The following is a 15,923-nucleotide window of genomic DNA, read 5'->3' on the forward strand; positions in this document are numbered from 1 at the left end:
CCCCGGGGCGGCAGGGCAGCGCCATGCCGTTCCCCCAGGAGCTGTGGGGTTTGCGGTGGGCACGTGAACCGCAGGGGCGGCCGCTGGTCATCAGAGATGGGTGACACCGGCTCCCTCTGCACCGCTGCGTGCAGTGCCGTGGGGTCGGCAGGCCTGGGAGCTGGGAGGTGAGCATCCCCTTGGCTGCCTCCTGCTCACGTTGGGGCAGGGGTCTTCCCTCTTCTGCCGCCTGAGCTGCAGAGTTATCTGAAGTGACTTACTTTAAAAAGATGCTAGAGTAGGATGTTAGTCCTGCGTGCAGAAGGATGCAGCTGGCGCTCATGCCAACATGGGGAGGGGATTTTCAGTCATTTTGGTCTTGCGTGGCTCTTGCAGAGGCTGGAGGGCTACTGTGCAGTGGGACAGAGCTCTCTTAAATACTTGCTCTCAGTCCTATGTCTAGGCCAGGCCCTATCTCTGATCTCTTCACCAGAGAAGCTGGGGTGGCTGTTGGCATCTGAAAGAGAGTCTGAGTCGATGCCAGCAGCTCTAGTTCTACCAGCAGGGCTCATGGTAATTATCCAAAACTGCTGGGACCCAGAGTGCATCATACAATCAAGTCTGGCAGACCTGCAGTGGTCAGAGGACTGTCATCCCATTGCACATGCTGCAGTATTGCCACAAAGCTCAAAACAGGGACCTACCTGTTGCACTGTAAAACATGGTAGAAAACTATTCCAGCCTCCGAGCTTTTACACAGAGCAGAAATATGCATGCAAAGTGCAAATAATCAGAATATCCCTGAACACTGTAGTTTAGAGGCATGTTTGTAGAACTAAGGCATAGACTATGAAGCAGTTAAAGGTGCCAGTTCCCCAAACTGTCATTATTCAAGTTGCATAAATTAAGCCGTCAGTGCACAGTCAAAGGAAGCTTTTTATAGGGAAATAATTTTACAAAACCCAAGCCATTTCATAGAATATTGAACTGGCAAAAAGTGTTGCATAAAATTAAATAACTTGCACATATGTTTCTTGAATGAAAAATAAACATACACCTGGTCTAACGGTTATTTTCTGTCTCTAGGAAGCAGCAAGACTGGACTGTTTAAGCTCTCACAAACACCTCTTATGACAGTGACATGTGCCATACCCTGTGTCCAAGGAGGAGAAAAGGTTAGTTTAAATGAATAGCCATGGCATTTGGGCTTCCACAAAGTACCGTGCGCCTGGTTTATGCTGGACAGTGAACTCTTCATTGTTGGGGAGCCCACGCGCAGGCTGACAGTGGGCTGTACAGCCGAAACCCCTTCAGGAAATATGATCGGTCTAATTTTAACTACATGGACAGCATTTGATATGGAAACAGGTGGTGTCATACAAATCTGCGGGCCTGTCAAGCAACCCGAGTGCATCACTAAAGCAAATATGTTCATTTCCACCCAAAGGCAATCTAGAAAGCCAGGCCTGATTTTAGCTTGCACTTGGCTCAATATAAATCAGTGCTGTAGCTTTGTAACCATAGATGTGCAGTGCCCAAACTCTTAGATTTTAATGCCATTTCATTAGAAAAGTGAGGCATGACTTATTTTTCTTGTCCTGTACTGCATTTCACACTAGTACATACATACCTGTTTCTGTTTTCAACTGGTAGAAAGATCATACTCTCTCTGTTCCCCTCTTGTGAAAAGGTTTTCTACAATGAAAAGCCTTATCTAATGAAAGCCATCAGTGGTCTGAGCCTAAGCTACTGGTGGTCTCTTGATCTACTATATGTCATGCTAATTGCTCAAGAGTATATCTAGGCAGTGATCTCAGTGGGTGCTTGGATTGCCATCTTTTTTTGGCAGCTGAGACACAAACTTCCTAGGTGGAAAAACCCTAAAAATACAGCAGGGCTTGAATTTTCTGTCTGCTAGAGACTAACAGAGATAGCATGTCTGCAAAACTCCAGCTCAAGTGTCTCATAAGCAAACTATATTGCTTAATTACTGGAAAGTCTCAGGAAAACAAAAATGCCTAATCTAGTGCATACCCAGCTGTTCTAGAAACGCTTCACCTGCCAGTGTTCAGCACCGAACATGGCAGTGTCTGGGTGACTGCGAACTGCAGCTAGTGCTGCAACCGGAGCCTGCAGCAGCCCTGGCAGGCAGCAAGGGGTTGTCCCATCAGCCATAGCCTTTGGAAATTAGGAAATGATAATATGAAGGCATGTGTGCAGTGCAGGGCACAGGAGAGCCAGGCCTTTGTCTCTGCCTGCCCTTCCTGCCGAAAAAATGTTTGCTTCTGTTTAGAGAGCTGGTCAGTAAATGCATGTAAAATGTTATAGGTTAAATAAGCAACAGAAGTAGAGGCGAGTTACAGTTCTTGTTAACAGTATTTGTGGTAAGCGGACAAAGTTCATCCCTCAGGCAGTGAAGATGCACCACTGAATTTTCTTGCTACCTTTTGCAACAACAGCTAGGAATTTCTCTAGGAGATAACACAGTGTTAACGGACAAAGCTCTTGAATATGCCAAATCTATTAATTAATACAACTGAAAAGCAAAATATGAAAAGGAAGAGTTGATATCCAGGCAACAGAGGGCATAAAGTTCCTTTCAAGAGGCAGGTCCTGCCCTCAGGTTCGCCTCACTCCCTGGTCGGCCAAGGAAATGCTTGATCCTCAACTGTTTTGTCATTTGGAGCTGGGAGGCCACAAAGTCCCATCCACACCTGGCCCTTGTTTTCACTACACTCTGGATTAGGCCTACAGATAATGTGCAAGGTGTTTATTGTGCCATAGGGCCAGGGCTGTGGGTCCTGCGCTGCTGGGATAGGAGAAGAGGTTACTGCCCCAGCTCTGCCCATTCCTTGAGGCTACCCTCTGCTGCTGCCCTGTTGCAGGGGACACAAACAGGGTGTCCTGCCTCCTTGGCTGCTGCAGAGGAATATCCAGGGAATGTGTTTCTGTGGCACATGATGGTAGCTTTGAGTTAGTTTGCTGGACAGTGTACTTTTGTGGCTGCAAATGATGTGCTGTTAGAGAATCAGAGCAGTCTCTGCTGCTGAAAGGTGGAGCAGCGCGAAAGACTAAATCCAAATCCCACGCCTGTGGTTCTGGTTACCTCCATTATATACAGTTCCCAGTGCTATGAAAAGACTCAATGAGAAGATGCATTATATCTTCTGGCCAGTTTCTTCCCTGTAGCATCTCTATCCCTTCTCTTTTCTTTTTAACCTGCCTCTGAGCCATGTTTTGGAGGAGGCTGTGGAGCCCAGCTGATGCTCTGCTGCACAACTGAGCCTGCATCTCAGCTGAGTGTCTTGTGGACCATTTGCCTCTTCTCTCAGTCCAAGACACCAAATGAAGTATTGATGGATTGGCTGCTTGCAAAGTACCTCATTAATGAAGTGAGATGTTCAAGAGGGCAGAGCTCAGCATGGTTTCCCCCCTTGCACATGTGCTGTGAAGCCAGCATGCCCTCTGGTTGGCAGTGGAGTCCTCTCTTGCTTTGGAAACCAAAGTCTTCCTGGGTTTCCTGGGTGCGAGGGTAAAGAGATGCTCATGCAGGCAGGAGGACTGAGCCAAGCATACTGTGGGGTTGGAGCTCCTGGTTTGCCGGGATGCTCGAATAACCACCCTTAATGAGTCTACAGGTAAGAGCAGAGCTCAGTGTGCCAGAAAGGGGAATGCTGCCACCTGAAATCAAAAATCATTTCCATGCCTCTCCTCCCCACCCCCTGAAAAGCTGTCATGTAACCTAAGAACATGATTAGTATGCTAGAAATTAAAGTGTTACTCACCTCTCTAAGCCATCAGTTTGGTTTTGGGGCTCTTGCTGCCAGCAGCTTGAGAAAGCGCTGAGACTTGAAGTGGAAAGTCTCCTCTCCACCAACTCCCCTCCGAGGACTGAAGGCTGTCTGGGGTGGTGGGTTACATTTCTAATGTTCAGATCCCTGCTTGTGAGTGATGGCATGGCGGGAATGTCAGCTGTATGGGAATAAACTGCAGCAATTTATTCTCTCCAGCCTGTTTGAAAGTCAACAGAGCAGCACCATAAGCTGGAACAAAACAGGTCCACTGTTGTGAGATACAACAGTGGCCAGATCTGTAGCTGCTTATTATTTATCATGCTAGTAGTCCTGACTGCTGGAAAGATGCCAGCTCAGGTCAATTGTGACTCTCAGCATTGAAAGAGAGCCAAGAAAGAGAAGTGTAGCAAAACTTCATTAGAAGCAGGACTCTTATACAGATCTGGAATGTAAAGAATTTCCTATTCACTTGGGATATAAAGAAAACCTGAGCTTCTCCTCTCTCCCCAAATGCTGAGGAATGCAGGGGGATAGCTTGGGTTCGGTGGAGCCAGCGTATGTCTTGCTGACTTGAACAGTTTCACATTAGCATCCTCCAGACTTGGTAGAAGAGCTGTGTAAAGATTGTGGGAGCCGAAGTAATGTCCTGATGATGGCAGAAGCACAGTGCCATTATGTGCTTGAATTTCAAGCAAGGTGCATTATTCAGTGATGTACCATGTAGGGGAGAAGCTGAAGCGAGGGCATTTTTGAAGTGCAGGGTTGTGTCTGTGCCCAGTGTCAGTGCAGCAAGTGCCTGTGCTCCAAAACGCTAGTTACCAGCTCATTTGGAGGGATTGCTTTGTGTAGATGCATAAAGGGTAGAAAGAGAGATCCCCAAGCAAAGCTGTCCATCGCTCTGAAAGTGTCTACGCACAGACTGAATCTCATCTTCTACCATAGCAGTGCACTTGCACAGCTGAAGGTTGAAGGGGTGTTAGACTGTTCGGTCTTGGCATTGTCAGCCTTCAGTTTTGTGACCATGAAAATAACCCAGCTGCTTTGCAAAGCCCTGCCCAGCAGTCTAAGGTATGCTGAATTAGTTACCTTTTGTGGGATTCTGGAGGTCTCGCCCAGATTCCCAGTTTGAAAATATGACTTGCAGTTGGGTTTCCTGCAAGCACAATCTCCTAAATTTTTCCAGTTACCTGCCTGCTTCATTCATGCTGAGTCCCAGGAGCTGTGTGAAAGGATATACATTACTTTTGCCTAAAGCATCTCTCCTGGCACTGTTATTAATGGCTGTATAATTTTTTTGTGTCACTGCAAATTGTATCAAGGCCATCTGGGCCCAAGGATGGGTGGATCCTGCCTCCAGCATGGACTGTGGGGTAGGGATGCTCTGGGAGCTGCACCTGCTTGCACCAGCTTCCTTTGGCTGTCGTTTGCCTCTCCGGTTCTCATCTGTGCTTGAAGACCTCTGAGGAAGGGGTCTTGAACTCCAGGAGCACTGCTTTCCCCTCCTGTGGACACAAAACTCTGCTGCAAGTCAATGGGATTTACTTGGATCCTCTAGCTAGACAACCTAGCCCAAGGAATTTAAACTATTACTCATCTCTTGATGGCGTAATTATCAGATGAACTTTTGACGCTGGCTTGAATGCAGGGGTGGTGGGAAGAGACTGGCTATTCCAGCCATCTTAAACCCTTCCCAAAATGGAAAAGCAGCTGGCGCAAAGGCCACAAATGCTGGGGCTCTTCTTCCTGAAGTGCTTTGTCAGGGGCCTCTGAAGTGACATTTCAATTTATACCACATCAAACTCTGAGACAGATGAGCAGTGATTTTTCCTTTTTTTAATTTTTATTTTTCCAAAAGGGATTTCTGAATGGAGGAATGTAGGTAACAAATGGTCTTGGCATGAAAATGAATGGACCTGCTCTGTGGAGAAACTAGGTCTCTTCACTGGCAAATTGGTGTTTAGGGTAGTTTTGACAGTAAGAATTGAATTAATTCTTACGGTTGGATTCAGAGTTCAGACAGAAACTTCTCACTTCTGCAAGGAAATCCAGCACATCTTCCCACTCTTGCGTGAAGAAGCCGAGCATAAGCTGGCATTCGTGTCACAAGGGAGCTTGGGATAGGGAGGGATCTTGGCAGTGTTATGAATTTCGGGAGAGAGAGGAGCTCCAGGTAGCCTGGCAGGCCCCAGCTGGTCTTTCCCAAAGAGTGATTTACCTCTGTCAGTCAGAGGCTGGTTGAGGCTAGCTGCTGGAAGGGAGGATGCTGAGCAGACAGGTTTGCAAGGACAGTCTTCTGCATCTGCCCGCAGAGCGTGTTTGAAGGTGGTGGTGCCCATTGCTGGTAATAGTCAGGGGTCTTCCTGCAAGAGATCTTCAGCGAAGTGCAAGGAACGCGATTGCAAGTTAAAAGTAATCATCTGCGAACAGAGAAGGAGAGACTTGGGGAGGTTTAAGTCACAGAGAGATGTCATTGCCCGAAGGTGTCACAGCCTGCCTGTGGTCCAAAGGCAGTGGAGGGGCTGCGAGTGTGTGTGCTGGGAGGGTCCCCAAGCCCTCCCTCCTCTCCTCTTACCACTGCGGTCTCCAAGTGGGTGGTGAACGCTGATAGACTCAGCCAAGTTTGGCTGATTACGCATAGTCAAACCTGTCTGAAACTGGACTCACTAGTAGACTCAGCCAAGTCTGACTGATTAAACTTAACCAAGCCTGTCTGAGACCGGTAATTGTTGGGCTGCCTCCATCTTTGATAGTACACTGCTCCAAATGCAAGTTTGGATTGGTATGGTTCCTCTGGCTTCAGAGGAGCGACGCAGGTTTATGGGAGGGCTGCGTTTGGACAACAGGACATATTTGACCTTTCTCCTGCCATTGCTAGTTGTTCCACTGAAGATTTGATGTTCTCACTGAGCCAGACAGATCAGTGGTTTTAGCCTAGATGCTTATCATGGGTATCTTGGTGTAAATTCAGATTATCTCTGATGATGTTAGGCAAATACTCTTCTAAATTACGCTGGCACATATTTGTAGACTTCAAGGGGATTGAGCAAGTGTGTGGAAAAGGATTGCAGATGAGCGTGAGTAATTTGGAACTCTGTTATTACGTAACAGAAGTGGCATTGCTGGCAGATGTACTCAATCATCTGTGGGTATTAACTTCTGAAAGAAACTTAGCAGAGGTGCCTGCTTGCTCTCCACATGCTGAATCCCAGGAACAGCATTTTAATGGGGAGACTGACTAGCCTCAAATTCACTCACAGTGTTGCAATAGGGACGTTACTATATGATGCCTCGAGGCATCCACTTATTGGATGATCTTACAGCTATGCTTTCTGGCAGCATTCCCTTGGGTTTAACTTCAGACATTTTGACATATCTAATATATTTTCCACTGTAACTTAAACCTGTGCCAGTCTGGGCTATACAGACTTATCTATAGGCAATTTGAGGAGTGGTGAACATTGCTGGATGTTTACCAGTCCTGGGTAGGACACTTACCCTGATATCTATAGAGACAGTGTACTGATGTGCCCCCAAGTTGGGTCCTAACAAACCTTTGCAGGCTGCATTATGGTACAGCTCCAGAAAATATGTCAAAATTTTATGTGAGTTTCCTCCATGGATGTAGGTCTAATTTTTTTCAGGCTAGAGCTGCGATATTTCCAGGGAGGGATGTTTTATCCTGGCTTTTCCCTAAGCAACTGACTTGCTAAAGCAGAAAAGATTGCATTCATCGTAAGCTCTCATTCCACTTCCCATCACGACAGTGGTTCTTACAATTGGCTTTTCCCTTTGGTGTTTAGGAGACAGAGTCAATTTTTTAAGGTAGAGAAAATGGCTAAAAGCAGAGACTTTTCCTTTTGGCGTGCCTCAGCCAGAGATGGTCAGAACAAATGCAGCATGTGGATTGCCTGCACTTTGCTCCCGCTGCCCAGGCTTTCTGTTTTTAGCTCTGGCAGAAGCTCCCTCTGCATATTCAGAATGCCATCCCAACAGCTGCAGCTCTCTTGATGGCCACACAAGCACCTCTGGCCCTCGAGTTTGCAGGTTTCAATGCCCATAAGCAAGGACATTTAAAAATTACATTGCCTGTGCTCTGCCAGAAATATTCTATCTGCCTTCTCTGTATGGCACGGCACCTTTTATCAGCATTTAGTGACTGGTATGGGTAGGAAGAGGCACGGTATCTGGTGTGAAACCTGTTTTCTGGCTGGACAGCAGGCTTAAGTGCTTAAGGCAGAGCACAATTGTCAGTATAAATAACTCTCCGGAAGGGCAGTGGAAATGATTCTCATACAAAGCAGGTGAATTGGGCCGCAGCAAAATAATATCCTCCCTTGTCAAAGTCAAACCAGTATCTTGGGAGCTGCCGCCTCTGTGTCAGGTCTGGACGCAAACCGAGCATCTTGAAAAGGCAGTTGGGCAAGTGGTTGTGTGTGCAGTCCCTCAGGTCACTGGCTGCGATGGTCTCGGGTCCCTGTCCCCACGCCGAGCAGATGTGTCCCAGCGCTCAGCCTTGCTGCTGGGCCAGCCGCATTGTCACAGGGCAGCACCTTCCCTGCCAGGACAGCCGGGACCTGCTTCCCCGGGGATTTGTCACCTCCTGCCCTGCTGAGGGGGTCCTGAAAGTGGGGGTGGCTCGGCTGGAGGATGCGAGGAGGAGGGTGGCTGAGGAAGGCTCCAGGGGCCGCGGTGTGGGAAGGTGGGTCTCAACAGTGGGAAGGGTGGGGGGTTGTGAGCCTCTGGTGGTGCCTTTGGTGGAGGAGCTGGGTGAGAGCAGGCTGGGTTTCTGTCTGGGTTTGATATACGGAGCTGGTTTTGCATGTCCTAAATAGTAAAGAAGTTTTTAGGAAAAGTGCTTGGTGCCGTTCTCCTCGGGACTGCTGGGTTTATGAGCTCCAGGAGTCATGCTCCTGGAGGAGAAGCTAAAAGTAACTAACTAAGCTAAAAGCTAAAAGCACTTTCAACCCTAAAAGTAAGTGGCTATCTCTGGTTTTATCCTGCTCTTTGCTTCTAGAAGGGCATTGTGTCTAATTTCATGCGGCATTAAGGATTGTGTCAGCAAGGATTTGCTTGTGATATTTCCCATGTCAATAAATCTTGTCTAAAACCCCGTTTATCCCTAAGCTGCCACAGGAGACCCTCAGGCATCTGAAGGATTTTCATTTATGCCAGATATTAATTTATCGAGTAATTTTCTTTTGTTATGCTATTACTTGATTTGCCTGTGCTTGCCTGCCAGTACCCAGCAAACGGCAGATGGCACCAGCACTCTGTGCCTGTTCAGGCAAAATACAAATAACTTCAGCAGAACATCTTACAACGTGTAACTGAGCAGGTGAAATATCACTGAGCATTTAAGCTGTAAAATTAAGGCCATAGCAGAGGTGGTTTTTTGTTATTATTTTTTTATAGAAGCAACTTCATAGGCAGCTGGTGGCTGTAATTCCTCCTGTAATTCTCCTTCCCATCTTGGCTGCCTTGCTGCAGTGCTTTGTAGCCAAACAAACAAACAAACAAAAGATCTGATTTCTGCTTTGTGGCATAGAGCTCCTTATCGCCCAGGTGGGCACAGACCAGCCGCCCTCAGGGGCTGGCACAGGCAGCAGCTTGGTGAAATCGCGGGAAGGGATGAGCTGCTTTGTCCAGCTCCCCTGGCCGGGACCACGTATGGGTGTGTGACAGCAATGGCCAGCAATTTTAGTCCCTATTTTAAACCTGGCCTAGCAGCCTGTCTTTCTGTGTGACTTGGTTTTGACTGTGGCTGCAGCCCCAACCTTTACATCGTTACAACCCTGTGTTCAACAGACACCTTATTCTCCCCTGCTGTAAATGAGGTTGCTTCTTAACTATTTGTATGGCTTGGAGGTGGTAGGAGCATAGAAAAAGCTTGTCAGGCTTTGGATGTTAGAAAGATGTAAGCTGTGATTACATGAACAAGCAGAAGAAATTGTAAACACCTCACAAAGTTATAATCACCATGGAGTGCCTTTAGTTTTCTTGCAACTCAAACTGTATAGATGGTCGCTTGTGTCCATCCTGTATTTTAGGAGGATTCCTGTCCCTGCTTATTTCCTCTCTGTAAATGAGCATCAAACTCTGCTGCACAAAGTCTATTAGTTTACTCTAACATCACTGATTTGCTCTGTTTATGTTTTCCATGTGTTGTAGAAAATAACTACCACACACAAAAATGTTACACTTCTCTTTAAAATATGTTGCCATTATTATTTTTTTAATTTCATGTGTAAAATTAAAATGGGCAAAAGTAAAATGAGCAAAAAAATTAGGCTCTTTTAGAGGTTTCTCATTTGGCAAAGATATGAGCTGTGGCTTGGAGATATCCTTTGTGTGAGTGCCACTAGCAAATACTGTGGTTATTTTCAGAGAACATATTTCCTGTCAATCTTTGATAAGGCTCTATTCTAGCAGGATTTGATATAATGTTATTTTTTGCTGCACATACTAATATGCATCCTACTAACACTATCACAACTCAATAGGATCTCGGTATTGAGAGTCTCACTTAATTCTGTTGAAGATGAGAGAAAAATCCTTCACTGATATAAACATGCATCGCATTTAGCTCCAAGTCACCAGGTGGGATAGACTAATAGTAGTATGTGTACAAGAAAAATAAGAATATGAGTTCTGGTGTATTAATTTATGAGTATTCAAGTAAGGAATTAGGCAGTTTTTATTTTGCATAGAGCAGCTACATGAAGTAAGTCTGTATCTGGAGACAGAGGGTCTGGATCCCGCAACACTGGTGTAAATAACTGTAATGAGTGGTTCTGTGCAGACCGGTCCTCAGTCCATACGTGAAGCAGGAGAGACAGAGGCCTTTTGATCCATTAGTGCACAGCTGGTCAGCTTGCTCCTCCACTGACACCAGTTTGGGGTGGAGAAGCACTCCAAAAACCGCAGTTTGCACTCGGCAAGTTGCTGCCTGTTGCTGTGGGCTGAAAATAGCCAGTTTTCCGTCTGCTGGATGTCCGTTACTGCCTCGCCATCCTGCCTCACTTGCATCGTTCAGCGTGCCGAGGAGAAGGAAAGGGAGAGGTTTGGGATGACGCTGTTCCCTGCTCCAGCCCACCCGGGCAGGAAGGAGAATAGGGACCCTTTTCTCACTGGCTTATGCTCATGTATGATGTGCAGCAATGCTAGCGTACTCTGGGATAGGTTTGTACTGGCCGATGCGGCGTGATGTAGAACTACCCACCCAGTAAAAGCCCACCTGGGACAGACCAGCGTTGCTTTCTGTGCAAACCCAGCTGGGAGGACAGTGAGCTGGTAGGACATTACTGATTTTGGTTCCCACCCTGACCTTCTAAAGCTCATTGTGTGTGCTTGCACACTGCTTTCTGCCTGCCAGGGCGAGACATTTGAAAAAGGAAAAAAATCTTCCGAGTTTTTACTCCTTTTACACTAGTTTCTTTTCTGAGGCTATTTTTCAGGTCCTGCTGCATACCTGCTACAGTAAGGGTTTGAATGTGCTGATTATTTTAGCATCCTTTGTCTTGCTAAGTAGAGAGCTCTAAGATGGCTGTGCTGAGGAAGGGCAAGTGCTTCAGCATAATGTGGACACTTATAGCTTCGTTTGGGTAATCATTTCCTTTGAATCGCTTACTGAGGAAGGGTTCTTGAAAAAACAGTGCTACTGCTTGTATAAACCTCTGCTTCAAGAGCTAATGAAAATTTAAATCCTTACAGTGATGGTGCATGCCATTTCCATTAAAATTATTGGCAGTAGCTCTGCAATCTGGGGATCTCGGCAGGGACACCAAGTGTTGCATTCCAACACTTGGTGTCCCTGCCGAGAGTGTTGGGCTGCCCCATGCTAAGAAGTCCTCAGTTCTTCGCCCAAGAAGCATCAGCGCTGGCATTTCTCCACTGTGGAGCCTAGACATGAAATGAGACATTCAGGAGGTACAGCAAGGGAAGGGAGTTGAAAACAAAGTCAGGAGATGGAAGATAGAAAGAAAGGATGGAAGAAATCGCATTCATTAATTGGGGTGATGTTGGATTGCTCTTCTTCACTTGTCTCTTGGTTACAGGAGAGTGCAAAAGCTCTGAGCCGAGCTCTTGGTTGCTATTTAACAAGCATATCTGTATGCACATATGTGTTACCTTGGGCAAGCTTATGGAACTATTAGTAAAAGCTTTTAAGTTGTCAGGTCAAATCTGCCCAAGCTAGGAGTGAGCAAAGTTGCTGGGGCATGTGGCCTGGCTTCGTAGCCAGTCATTGCCTCTCCGTGAGCATCTTTGTCGAAGAAATGGAGACCATCAAAGTTTCTGCTTGGTGTCTTTCCACGCATCTCTCATTCTGATCTTGTGTTTGTGACCTTCCCCATGGCTTTGCTCCCGAGCTATGTAAGTACCTGAGACGCAGATGCTGTGGGCTCTGCTGCCTTGCGAGGAGGGAGGGCTCGCTCCTCCCGTGGGCTGCGGGCACTGTCCTGGATCCAAGAGGGACAGCTCTGCTCTGAGCATGTGGGGGAAGGAGAGCGTTTGCAGCAGCACACAGGAAAGAAGATTGATCTTCTGAGGGATTTGAATACCCAAGTCCATTAGAGTTCCTGGGAAGTATCAGCTCAGATTCATGCTGGCATACTTTGGAAATGTTTTAAAATTAAGTACCAAAAATCAATGCATTGCAAGACTCCCAGCATGTAATTCTGAACCCATTAGGAGATTTGTGCTAATTTTGAAAATAATCTTTCTATTTTAAAAATTACTTCGAATGTATTTTGAACTTGTATATCTGGCAGAATGAGAACAATTAAATCAAAGGAGAGATTACATTGTGTTACTTTAATTGTGATGGATTGAATCATTTGCTGAAGGAAAATATCTACAAAGCATATCTAAGTGCAGAAGCAAAAATGAAAATTGGTCTCAGCTGTTCCACTCCCTATGATAAATGTATATTTATGTAATGCATTCCTTCTCATATCTTGATAACACTATGGGCCCACAGTGCATGAATTAATACCACTGAGAACAGCAGTGAGATTATCTCTGAGCCTGTGTAAGCATGAGGAATCTACCTTTACTCTCAGGTCCCATATGTATTCATTTAGACTTTTATGATTTTAAAGCTGCATAAGGGAGAGGAGAAACAACCCTGGCTGGATGCATTGCTTCAATGTCTAGTGTAATTCAGGGTCCAGAAAATTATCACATGGCTATTGCCAGTGCTTGCTTCCACCGTCAGTGCCACGGGCCAGAAACTGGAGGTTGGGACATATGGGATTTTATGACAGCCCTAAATTAGGCAGTGGATTTCTCTTCAAAAGAGCAATTCTTAGGAAGCAGCTTTAGGTGGCTTTCCAGCTGCTCTGCACTGGAGCAAAACTTCTCTTGGGAGCGAAATTTTTGTCTAAAAGAGCTGCCTGTGCAGGCAGTTTGGAGAGGAAAAACAAACCTGCCATTGAGACTGGAAATAATTCGCTGATCACTATGAGACTGGCTCATCCTGGAGGACTGGGAAGATGATCGAGGAGCCCCAGATCTTGAGTGGGGACAAACCCATATAGTCATATTCTGTCCTGGTCCCACTGACCTGTTCTAATCACTGCAGGACTGGATGAAAAGCAGTGCAATGGAAAGGCTGGGTTTGCAGATACAGCATGAAATGTCTTGCCGAAGAATAGTTTATATGGATCTGTGTGATGTATAGACAGTGCTTTAATCCATGCTTCTCCTATCACCAACAGTTAATTATAATCGTCAACTGCAGGTTCAGTAACAGTGTCCTGCACAACTGCACTAATTGTAAATGATGGCATTTCACTAGAGGAAAAATCACTCTGTTTGCAGGAACACTGTGAAGCTCCAGTTGTTGGTGTAAGTGATGTTATCCCGTGGTGTTCTGTAATGAGAGCGCGGTGGGTGAAAGTGGGAGGGCTGTAACAACTCGTGTGACAACTCTGCCCTTAATTCAGAGTCCTCTGCCTTCCTGGGGCATTAATGCTGCATCTTGGAAGCTGTAAGATATTGAAGGAATGGAATCTAAAACCTGCCATAAACTCTGTCTCTGAGTTAAGCAAGACTAAGGTTGCTTTGGTGAGAATGAATGAGAATGAAGTAAAAGCATCAGCTCCCCTTCTCCCCTCCCTCCAGCTGCTGGGAACCAAAGTATTCACAGTCTAAATGTATTTCCTTGATTGTGGAAAACGTCTCTCTCCCATATGAGTTAGGGATGTTTTAATTCCCCTGGGAGCCTGTGAAAGCCTTTGCTGCAGTGTGGGCAGGGCTTTTGCTGGCCCACTGTCCAGTTGGGACTTTCCCATCAGTCTTCGGAGTCCAAAGTCACATCTAGCAGCGTGTCAGGACCGATGTTTCAGTGGAGAGGTGCCGGCGAGGCGTTGCAGGGCAGGGAGGGTGAGCCGGGCTGTGCTGTGTGAAGGAGAAGCCATGGAGCATGCAGAATGCCACCTCCCGGGGGCGAGAGCCCGACCGATCTCTCCTTGTCTGCAATTTCCACTTGGCGCTACAACACACAGCTTGAGAGTCTCTCACTCCCCAACGTAGCTGCTTTGCACGCCGCTGTGTTTAGCTGCACATGTGCATTTCTCACCTACTCTGACAAATGTTAACTTGCTGCCATCCAAGGGATTTTGGGCTGGTGTTTGGGGATGTCAGGGAAACTCATGTTTGGGAGAAGGAAAATCCCCTGTTGTTTTCTCTTCAAGTTGTAGGCAGCAAAGCTCATCCAGCCTGTTCTCTTGGATATGGCTGCTAAAAAGGAGCACATGGGGAAAAAATACATCTTCTGTCACCAGATTATGTGGGGCCAGGGAGGTGAATATGTGCTAATCATTTCTGGGAGCAAAGAAATTTTCCCCATCTAGTCTATTGCTCAGAAAGGTATTAAGTCACTGGTGAAACTTATATGACTTTCACTTTCAGAAAATCAGATGAGTGGTAGACAAGTGACGATTCTATTAAAGCTGTCCTTTTTGGAATTTTAAACTAAATCTCGTTAGGGATCTATACCACAGGTTCTCTCCCTGTAATTTTTGTGGCTTGACTTTACCTGGAAGTGTATTGTGTGAGTGCTGAGCACCCAGCGCTCCTGCTCCCAGCAGTACAGTCAGCTGCAAGTTCTCAATACCTCGAGGGACTAGCAGGTCTGGAGAGAAGCACAGCAAACATAAAGGCTGTCTGATGCCACCATGCTTATTGTTAGCTCCCTTCAGGGTATATCATCTATCTCTAAGCTATTCCAATTCCTATTTCAGCCCCGAAGTTGCTGGCAGCTGCTCTGCTCTGTCATTAGAGCTTCTAACTTGAGCATGGGAGCAACAGTGCTACGTGCTGCTGGAGGTGGTGAATGGCTTGTGTGAAGCTGAATGGCATTTTGTCCAGCAAATGGTGTTTTGTTGTGAAAGAATCATACGTGCAAAGGTACAGCTACAGCTTTTACTTCTACTTAAAGCTGCACATGGAACCTATGGAGCTCTTGGGACCATGGAAACAAAGCTGCAATATGGGTTTTTAAATCCATGTGCTGTGGTAATAAAGCCATTAATATTTGAGGCTAGTCTTGGCTGTTAACTGTCCCTCTCTGATCCTTTCTTGGTTAATGAAAATAGCTGTTGGATAAAAACGCAAAGATTTTGAGTTGTGAAAATGTGTGTTTGCACCACTAATCACTTGAAAAATCAATCTCCAGAACTTCATTTGTTAGGAGCTGCTGATTAGCAGCTCTCTATGCTTTTTCCTTTTTAATAAAACCCCTGAGTCGAACAACAGAAGGACTATAATTAAGGAGCAGTTTTTTTTCTTTCCCTGTGACATTCTGGCAAATGTTAGCCAGTGGGTAGCCTGGCATAAACAGGACAGAAATGCCTTTGCACTGTTTGTGTAAGCCCAGGCTTCACCTGTGCAGAAGGGAGATGGGGGCTTTGCTCCTCTCTGCACTAGGACTGACGAACACGGAGTCTCATTGCGGTTGTGCTGGATTCGGCAGTGCTCTCTGTCTCTTGCTCAGCTGTCCTGGTGGGGATGCTCTTCCTTTGCCAGTTAGCAGACTGTACCTTGAGGGTGACAAAGGGAGCCACAGCAGACCCAGACTCTTAAGTTTCCCTGTGTATCTTTCTCAATGGCCCCAAGTTAGATGATGATGAAGACGACCCAAAGATCTTT

The 15,923-nt window shown here is 46.3% G+C and overlaps 1 long non-coding RNA gene across 1 annotated transcript in view; it reads left to right on the forward strand.

The window, feature by feature from the left end:
* The window catches only part of LOC115334188, a 31,467-nt gene that overhangs the window by 752 nt on the left and 14,792 nt on the right, over positions 1–15,923 (forward strand). Inside the window, exon 2 of the long non-coding RNA XR_003921066.2 lies at positions 1,066–1,154. This is a non-coding gene — a long non-coding RNA (uncharacterized LOC115334188). The remainder of the gene's footprint in view (positions 1–1,065; positions 1,155–15,923) is intronic.

This window comes from Aquila chrysaetos, chromosome 22 (assembly GCF_900496995.4).
Source record: "Aquila chrysaetos chrysaetos chromosome 22, bAquChr1.4, whole genome shotgun sequence".
Classification (NCBI taxonomy): domain Eukaryota; kingdom Metazoa; phylum Chordata; class Aves; order Accipitriformes; family Accipitridae; genus Aquila; species Aquila chrysaetos.